At 41.4% G+C, this 10,095-nt stretch overlaps 1 non-coding gene across 1 annotated transcript; it reads right to left on the bottom strand.

The window, feature by feature from the left end:
• Positions 1-9,519: 9,519 nt before the first annotated feature.
• On the bottom strand, positions 9,520-9,657 carry LOC114812486. Its single transcript, XR_003760139.1, has one exon. It is a non-coding gene; the product is annotated as a small nucleolar RNA SNORA7 (small nucleolar RNA).
• Positions 9,658-10,095: the final 438 nt, after the last annotated feature.

Raw genomic sequence — 10,095 nt, 5'->3', positions numbered from 1 at the left:
AATGTAGCAAAATGATTATAAACATAGCTTCCCTAAAGAATAAATGCAACAATGGTAATTATATCCATTTAGTTAGGAGACATTTAAGAAATAATCTCCCCAGTGCCTTACATTTTTATTCTCTCACCTAATGTGTATTGGTGTGTCTGGTCTATGATGCTTCAGTGTTTCAGTGTAATGGTGGATAGGATAAGGGGCTTACATTTTGCTGGATCTCTGGTGGATATTTTAGAACAAGAGAAGCACTGTTGCCTAGTGGATGGAGCACAGGACTGGTAGTCAGTTGAACCTGGGTTGCAATTGTAGCTCTAACATGTCTGTTGTGTGACCTTGGGCAAGTCATTTAAGTTCTCTGTGACTCAGCTCATCTGTAAAATGAGGATTAAGGCTGTGAGCCCCATGTGGGACAGGGACTATGTTCAATCTGATTATCTTGTATCTACCCCAGTGCTTAGTACAACGCATGGCACATGTTTAATAAATAGCATAAAAAATATGCAATAAAGATCCTGGATTTTTTTTAGGTGTATTGAATATGTATGTTACGTGGTTTCTTGATCTGAAAGTTTCCCACTTCCATTATCTGAGACTTTAGGTACCAGGGGTGGGCGGAGCTGGGTAGGGGGTCTCTTAATTTTTCAACAAATGTGATAAGCCCATTTCCTTTAGTAAACTGGTTGAATGGAGATTGCAAAAAAAAAAAAAAGAACAGGTGGCAGACATAAATACCCAGCTGCGCATTATGGCCTCTTTTATTGCTAGTTTATAATGTTGTCCATGGCTATTTTACAACAGTTTTCTCAATTCCTGACATTGTTGTAAATCTTGCTGTAAAATGGCCCTAATGTGGCATGAATACTATGAAATGAAATGGGAAACTTCAGGATCAGTCAATTGTAGTGGAAAAGAAAGGAATAGAGGATGCACAGAGATAAAATAAAAGCCGTGGGGAAAAATTAGGGGACCAAATGCCTCATTATGTAACGATATTTTGTCCTCCCCCGTCAGCGAAATGGGGAATTATAGCAGTCTGCGCTTTTAGGATAATACCACGGGGTGGCGCTATAGATAAGCATTTCTCACACATTCTGCTTTTTCTCTTCTGCTAGGCGTACTTGCAATGTACTTCACTCACATTAACTACTGCAGCCTGTGGTTATTGTCACTTAGCTCTCTTGTTCCCGAAGAGCAGACTTAGGCAAAATGTATAAATCTGAGTCCCCAGCCTGTGGTCAGGATTGGGCCAGTCAGGGGTCAGCCTGGCATCGGGAGAGGGCCTGGTAATAATTATGATACTCCTTAAGTGCTGATCTTCATGCCCTATTCTAGGCCCTGGGGTATATACAAGGTAATCAGGTTGGGTACAGTCCTTATCCACGGGGGCGCGCATTCTCTTATCCCCATTTTACAGAAGAGGGAATTGAGGAGCATTTGACCCAACTTTCATATTTAGAAACCTTTGTACATTCTGATGAATCATTATGTCCGTATTATGCTTCCACACCCAACCGGACATTTCATCACCTCGTTTTCATAGAGGATTTTGAAGTCAGTGAGTGGGGAATTAGCCCCTGCCCGTTCTGTTTATGTCCTGAGAAATGTGTCTTGAGGTAGGCTGTGAGAACACACCGACTACAGCCGGCCTGCTCACTGAAGATGTTTAAAGTGGAGATTTAAAGAAGATCAATAGAAGAGGGAAAGGAAAAAAGAGACTCGAGGTTTCAAAGCACGCACCCTTCAGTCAACAGCCCTTTGCAGGTTCATGGTGTAGTTGGGACTGTAATAATGCATAGTAATTGTATTTTTCAAGAGCTTACTAAGTGCCAAAAACTGTACTAAGCTTTGCGGTAGAAATAAGATACTCAGGTCATACACAGTCCCTGTCTCAAACGGTGTTCACAAGTAGGAGGGAGAACAGGTATTTTAATCCCCATTTTACAAATGAGGAAACTGGGACACAGAGAACTTATATGACTTTCCAAAGCCACATAATACAAAAAAATTGTAGTATTATTTCCTACGTTCTAAGCACTGTACTAAGCTTTGGGGTAGATATAAGGTAATCGGGTCAGACATGATCCCTGCCCCGCATGGGGCTCACAGTCTAAGTAGGAGGGAAAAGCAGGCATTGCATCCCTATTTTGCAGATGAGGAAACTGAGGCCCCAGAATAAGCATAACAATGACATGAACCTGAAACAACTCATTTCTAGAGGAGCACTGTGGCCTAATGGAAAAAGCATGAGCCCGGGAGTTAGGGAACTTGGGTTTTAAGCCCAACTCCTCCACTTGCCTCCTGTGTCACCTTTGGCAAGTCAGTTACCATTCCTGTGGCTCAGTTTCTCTATCTGTAAAATGGGGATTTTATACCAGTTCTATCTCCCCTATAGACTCTGAGTCCTATGTGGGATAGGGACTAAGTCCAACCTGATTAACTTGTATTAAGCATTTAACAAATACCACACTTATTGTTGTTATTGCTTAATAAAATGTGTTATTCTTTCACAAACTATTCATAAACTCCCTTAATAGACTGTAAGCTATTTGTGGGGAGGGATAGTCAGACAAATCTATTGTATTCTCTCAAGTACTTAGTTCAGTGCTTTACCCAAAGTAAGTGCTCAAATAAATGCCATTGAATGATTACTAGGACTCTCTATGCTGCCTAAATCTCCTAGGTTTTTGCTTAAACATTATAGGCTGGATTAGTCTCTTATAATGATACCTCCCACCTGTGATTCCAATCTGGACAGATACAATTCCATTTTTTCCCTTCCTTTGAAGGATTTCATGTGTTCTTCCAAAGTCTTTCCAGGATAACCTGAAACGTCTCTAGGCATTCAGCCACTTTCCTGGGTGGTGCTTTATTGGAAAAAAGAATCTATACCTTTCCTTTGGGAGTTTAGAACTTCCAACCAATCATATTTATTGAGCACTAACTGTGTAAAGCACACTACTAAGCACTTGGGAGAGTGCACTATAACAGAGTTGGAAGACACCCTTTGTCTGTGGTTTCCCAAATTCCCTCTGTCGTCTGAGGCCAAGTTGATGGTGCAGGCAATACCTTTATCCAGCGGATTACCTTTTGTACTTTGTATACCAATTTATCTATTTCAGGGTAGAATGGATTCATTTAATCAGTCTAGAAAGATTAAATTATTTTATTCCTTTACATGACAGGGAGGTGACACACAGGTTCTCATAACAATGGCACTCAGTCAAGCAGAACTTTAAACTTGTGCCTGCTACCCCTCCAGGTAAAGAGTGTATTGATTGAACCTTGTAATGCATTAGAAGAAATAGGAAGCTTGAATTCATTTAGATGATATAATTATAATACATTCATACCTGCTAAACCAAATGAGCAGAAGAGAGAGAACACTAGTGAGGGTGGGTGCCAAGCCGACTATGAACATTGTTTTTGATGTTTGCCTAATAAAACCAGCAGGGAATAGCAGTTGATGATTCAAGATTATCGGAAAGAAAAGAACAACTGCCATTAGAGTAAGTTTTTTTGTTTTTTCTGAAGCCTGGACCTCTCAATTTAGTGTCAGCAAAAGTTGGGTTGAGATGATCCACCCCTGAAAATATTGTATGTGGTTCAGAAAAATCTGCTAAATAAAACATTGTTCACCTCTCTGACATTGTTTAATTTAGTTGTAAATAAATAATGCGGGTCTTTTCACAGTGTCTGACACTCTTAAGATCATCAAATAATGTGTTTACCAGAATGGAACTTAACACAAGAGAGGTAAAGAAAAGGTATAGAATTGAGAAATTCTTAATTGAAGTCTGAGACTCTTCTAATCTGTGTTTTTGGTGGTTAGTCAGATGAAGCATTTTCCAAAAACCAGCCCCATTTGACATAATACTAATCCTGTCTTCCTTGGTGAATATCTGTCCCTGTCCATGAATAGCTGAAGGAGGGGTAAAAGATGGGGGAGGTGAAGAGCAGTGAGAGAATGGAGCAGCCACCTCCAGCCCCACCCCCATGAAGCCTCAGCAGTGGGGTCAAGTTGACATTGTGGTTCTCTCTCTGACTTCCAGAGCAGTGTGCTGCCCTCCGACTACTCCAGCCTTGGATGAGATAATGATAATAACAACTTACCATGGTGTAGGCACAATTATATTCAGATCAGACACAATCCCAATTCCATGCAGAGCTCCTAGTCTAAGAGAGAGGGAGAACAAATATTTTATCCCCATTTTACAGATGAAGAAAATTAAGCTCAGGGGAGCTAAGTAACTTGCCCAAAGTCCCATGGTCAGTCAATCAATCGTATGTATTGAGCACTTACTGTGTACAGAACATTGAACTAAGCACATGGGAGAGTACAATATAACACATTCCCTGTCCACAGTGAGCTTTCAGTCTAGAGGCAAGTGGCAGCATTGGGATGAAAACTCTGTTTTCCTGACTCCAGCCCTGTGCTTTTTCCACTAGGCTACCTGTCTACCCAGTTTAGCATGAGTGCGGTCATTAGAACTAGGACCGGGGCTGTCTTCAGTGGTGCTGGCATAGGTTGGAAATCATATTGTCCTGATGTTGTGCCCACCCCACAGAGAAGCAGTTCTCGTTTGAACACTGTGGCATCAATTTCAGCTGAATTTTTACAGTATGTCATGGGCATGTAGCTTCCCCCAAGGATACTGTTCTGTAGAGTGTGTTCTTGCTTTACTCCGGTTTAGGTAATATTCACCCTAGAATAGTCGAGTAAATATGTATAATGTGTGAAACATAATGTTTTTAATTATTTTACTGGCTCTGTATTAATAACTGATGATAGGCTGGGGGTGTGGTAAGTCTGTAAGACTGTGGCGACCAGCTACGAAACAGATGTCTTCTAGCAGATAGAAGTGGCAATAAAGCTCATTTGAGATTTTTATACTACAGGATCTGTTGCACTCAATTTTATTGATGGAAATGTATCATGGCCTAATGGAAAACACTTGGCCCTTGGAGTCAGGAGACCTGGGTTCTAATGCTAGCTCCACCACTTGCCTACTGTGTGACTTTCGGTAAGTCACTTAACTTCTCTGTGTCTTGTTTCCTTATCTGTGAAATAGGGATAAATAGGGAAATGGAGATAAGATATATGTTTTCAGTTCCCTTCACTCTATATATCCCATGTGGGACAGGGAGTGTGTTCAACTTGATTGGTCAGGGAGTGTGTTCAGCTTGATTATCTTAAATCTACCCAGTGCTTAGTAAGTGCTTGGCACATAATAAGCATTAACATATATCATAATTGTTATTATTACTGCTAATAAAAATGTCAGAAGAACTGTGCCAGGTAAACATCTTTGGACAAAGGAGTTAAAACTCTGAAAACACATTAACATCTAGAAGAGATAAAGACTAAAATATTGCTCAGTTGATTCTCAGGAATCACTGAGAAAGGAGAAGGGATATTTTGTTCTTTCAAGAAATAATGGAAGAACTGCAGGTCTCAAAGAAAATAATAATAATTGTGGTATTTGTTAAGCACTTACAAGGTAATTGGGTTGGGCACAGTCGCTGTGCCACTTTGAGCTCACAGTCTTAATCACCATTTCACAGATGAGGTAACTGAGGCACAGGTAAGTAAAGTGACTTGCCCAAGGTCACACAGCAGACAAGTGGCAGAGCTGGGATTAGAACCCAAGTCCTCGTGACTCTCAGGCCCATGCTTTAATCACCAGGCCACAGAGTAAACCCTATAGGCTAATTCAATTCCCAGTTACTCCTGAATGATCTGGTCATGGTGACTGGAGGGCTTGGGTCAAGAAGACTTTTTCAAGTAGGAGAGAGTTACATGAGAGGCCTAAAATCCATCAGTGTCTATGATGAAAGCCCCACCTTCCCATCATTGAGACAACTTTCCCATCCTATTGGCCCAGCACATGATGGAGGCAGATTGAAATTCACCTGGGGACAGCTCTGACTTGAGTGGGAGGGGAGAATGTATTTTCGATCAGTCAATGAATGGTATCTTTTGAATGCTTACTATAAGCAGAGGGCTGCCCAAAGCTAGCTGAAAGTCTAGAGGGGGAGACAGATTAAATAATATAGAATATATGATTTAAAGATATCTACATAAATGCTGTGGGGTTAATGGTGGAGTGAATTTCGAATATCAGTGTTCACAGAGTAAGGGCGATGTGTGGCACTGTCATGTGAGCATATTATAGACGGCCTTCAGGGCCATGTGGTGCAGGGAGAGGGAAACATACTCTGGTAATTCTGTCTCCTGCTTGGCCACTGAACAGTTGTGGAAGGAGGTAGGATGAAGGGGGAAGATGAACCTGAGGGAGCCCCAGGAGTGAGGGGTCAAATGAGGTATATTTGGAGGACACTTTGGGGGGGTACAAAAAGCGTTAGGTGGGAAGTAGTTGGAAATGTATTCTTTGTTTTGCCCTTGTTTAAGGAAGGTTCACCTCTTAAACCTTTGAAGGCAAATGATAGCTTGTCTGTACTTTGCAGCCTGAGATCTCTCCCACACTGAGGAGTGATCCTGAGACGTGGAACTAAAAGACAAACCCCCAGATCAAATCCATTCCCATCTATGGCTTTTCTTTGAATCCTGCCTTTCCATCTTGTCCCAAACAGCTCCTTTGTGAATCCCACCTCACATGCACAAAAGAAATGTAAGAACCACGTGTTTCTGTTCGGGGGAGAAATTTCTTTGCTTTCAGAGGTGACTTTGTTCCACCCCTGAAAGAGAAATTCAAAGAATCAAGCCAGATTCTGCACTCCCTCCTAGCCAAAAAGAAAGAGTTCAACGAGGGCCGTGGAGGTTGTTTCATGGGAGGTGTTCAAAACGCCTTAGATTAGGCATCAGACACAACTCCACTTATAAAGTCCTGATTCTGTCTTGTTTGCTAAAGAGATCTATGTGTATGGTGCACTAGTGGCCTTGAGATCACACTGTGCTACCAATACTTTTATCTAGCAGGGATTAATCCACCTGGAGGATGGTCACTGATACTTCATAATGAAATTTTGACAGACTCAACAATATAAGGGGTGGATTTACTCCCTCCTTGAGTTTAAGGTTCATCATTCTCCTCTGCTCAGGAAATGATCTTTCCCTTAGGCCTGGAGATTCGGTAACAGGATTACAGGTGTAATGGGAGTTGCTGACTTCTCTGTCAAACCTAATTGTTTCTTTGAATATTGGCCACAGCTTTTACGAGGCAGTATGCAGGACTTTAATACCACTAAAGGATTGTCCCTTGAACAGAAAAATATTCTCTTCATAGTCAGAAGTTTCTTTATGGCTTATTTGCTCACTAGGAAAGAGGAATCCCAGAATTTTTTTATTCATTAATTCAATCGTATTTATCGAGCACTTACCGTGTGCAGAGCATTGTACTAAGCACTTGGAAAGTACAATATAGCAATAGAGACAATCCCTGCCCACAGTGGGACTTACAGTCTGGGGGCATGGGAAGAGACAGACATCAAACAAGTAAACAGACATCAATATAAATAGAATTATAAATATCTATGTAAGTGCTGTGAGGTGGAGGGGAAGAGCAAAGGGAGTGAGTCAAGGTGATACAGAAGGGAGGGGGAGCTGAGGAAAAGGTGGATTAGTCTGGGAAGGCCTTCTGGAGGAGGTGAGCCTTCAGTAGGGTTTTGAGCCGGGGAAGAGTGATTGGCGGATTTGAGGAGAGAGGACATTCCAAGTCTGAAATAGGATGTGGGTCAGGGGTCGGGGCAAGACAGGAGAGATCGAGGCACAGTGAGAAAGTTAGCACCAGAGAAGTGGAATGTGAAGACTAAGATGTAGAAAGAGAGCAGTGAGGTGAGGTAAGAAGGGCAAGATGATGGAGAGCTTTAAAGACAGTAGTGAGGAGTTTTTGTTTGATACTGAGGTTGGTAGGTAACCACTGGAGAATTTTGAGGGGTGTGACATGGCCTGAACGTTTTTGTAGAAAGATAATTTGGGCAGCAGAGTGAAGTATGGACTAAAGTGGTGAGAGACAGGAGGTTGAGGGGTCAGAAAGGAGGCTGATGCAATATCCCAGTCGGGATAGGATGAGTGATTGTATTAACATGGTAGATGTTTATCAGAGTTTATCACATTTTATTGTTTAGTATTCTCTCCTAGCATTTAGGACAGTGCTCTACACATAATAAATACTATGAGTTTTGGCAAGCAGAAGGAACTTTTGTTGTACATAAAGCATTTGAAAATCCTCTGTGAAATAAAATCAACATTGCATTTGACATTAAAATTGACATGAAAAAGCAAAGCATTACAGATAATTTGGAACATGATTATTTCAATCAGTACCAAGCCAGAGGCAAGAAAACAATAAACTTATTTTTCTTTGAAACCCAAAGTTTTTTTTTTAATTGTTTGCTAGCTTGTTTTTTGCACTCGTGTTCTCTGGGCTCCAAAGTTGGAAGAATGAGAGATCACAAGGTGACTTCTGGGATGGAGCTAATTCATGCCTTCCTGATTCCCCATTCCCCAACTTCAAAGAAAGTAGCCCCTCTCTTTGCACATACAAACACATACAAAGAATAATTTGCTGAGCTTGAAGAAGGTAATTTTCACATGCAAATTTGAGATGTAAGTCGAAATGATCCATTCCAGCATACACACAATTTAAAGGGACATCAAATAAAAAAGGACAGACCCACAGGAAAATCTCTTCATTTTAAAGGAAAAAGAGAGCCGTTGCCTGAAGGTGAAAACCTTTTTCCCATGAGGTACATTATTTGTGTATCACGGCCTGTGCTCCTAGCGTAAGAAAATAAGATATAGAGATAAAGGAGTAAGGTTTGGGAAATGGAGGACATGACTTCACCCACTTTGTTACCCATTTCATTTTTTATTTATTTTTTTTTTTTACAAAACTATGCAGTCCCTGTTTTCCCACTCTTCAAGAACCTCTAATGGTTGCCTATCCACCGCTGCATCAAACACAAACTTCTTACCATTAGCTTTAAAGCCCTCAATCACCTTGCCTCATCCTACCTTACATTTCTGATTTCTTACTACAACCCTGTCCACGCACTTCATTCTTCTAATGCCAACCTACTCACTGTTCCTTGATAAAGTCTATTTGAATACTGACCCCTTGCCCACTTCCTGCCTCTGGCACGGAACTCCCTCCCCCTTTATCTCCCACAGACCATCTTTAAACTTTAAACCATCTCCCCAACTTTAAAGCTGTATTAAAATAATATCGTATCCAAGAGACCTTTCCCATTGAAGCCCTCACTTTCTCTACTCCACCTCCCTTCCACATCATCTTTGCACCCTTTATTCACCCCAACCTCAGTCTCATACCGGTTATGTCTTGTCTCGTCTTACGCTTTTCAGTCATCTCCAACCCATAGTGACACCATGGATCCATCTCTCCCAGAATACCTCACCTCCAACTGCAATCATTCTGGTAGTAAATGAAAGTTTTCTTGGTAAAAACATGAAAGTGGTTTACCATTGCCTCCTTCTGTGCAGTAAACTAGTCTCCACCCTTGGTTCTCTCCCATGCTGCTGCTGCCCAGCACAGGTGAGTTTTTACTTGTAGCAGATTGTCTTCCACTCGCTAGCCACTGGCCAAGCTAGGAATGGAATGGGTATGCCTCTGCTTCACCCTCCCTCCTTTAGTGGACACTGGTAGAGAACTGGAAACTCTCCTGGCGCGATCCTGAGAGGGGACCAGTTATGTACATATCTGTAACTTGCTTATATTAATATTTATTTCCCCCTTTAGACTTTAGGCTCCCTGTGGACAGCGAACAGTCTACCAACTCTGTTATACTCTACTCCCAAGCTCTTACTATAGTGCTTTGCATCCAGTGAGTGCTCAGTAAATAAGATTTATTGATAGTAGTTGTATTTATTGATTCCTCTAGACAGTAAACTCTTTGTGGGCAGGGATAGTGACTACGAACTCTATCGTTCTATACTTTCGTTCATTCCATCATATTTATTGAGTGCATACTGTGTGCAGAGCACTGTACTAAGCTTGGAAAGTACAATATAACAATAAAGAGAGACGATCCCTACCCATGATGGGCTTACAGTCTTGGGGGATGGGGCGCGGCAGAGACAGACATCAAAACAAGAAAACAGGAATCAATATAAGTATTATT

This window comes from Ornithorhynchus anatinus, chromosome 5, assembly GCF_004115215.2.
Source record: "Ornithorhynchus anatinus isolate Pmale09 chromosome 5, mOrnAna1.pri.v4, whole genome shotgun sequence".
NCBI lineage: Eukaryota > Metazoa > Chordata > Mammalia > Monotremata > Ornithorhynchidae > Ornithorhynchus > Ornithorhynchus anatinus.
The sequence above is the reverse complement of the archived record's forward strand: the minus strand, read 5'-3'. Positions and strand labels throughout refer to the sequence as shown.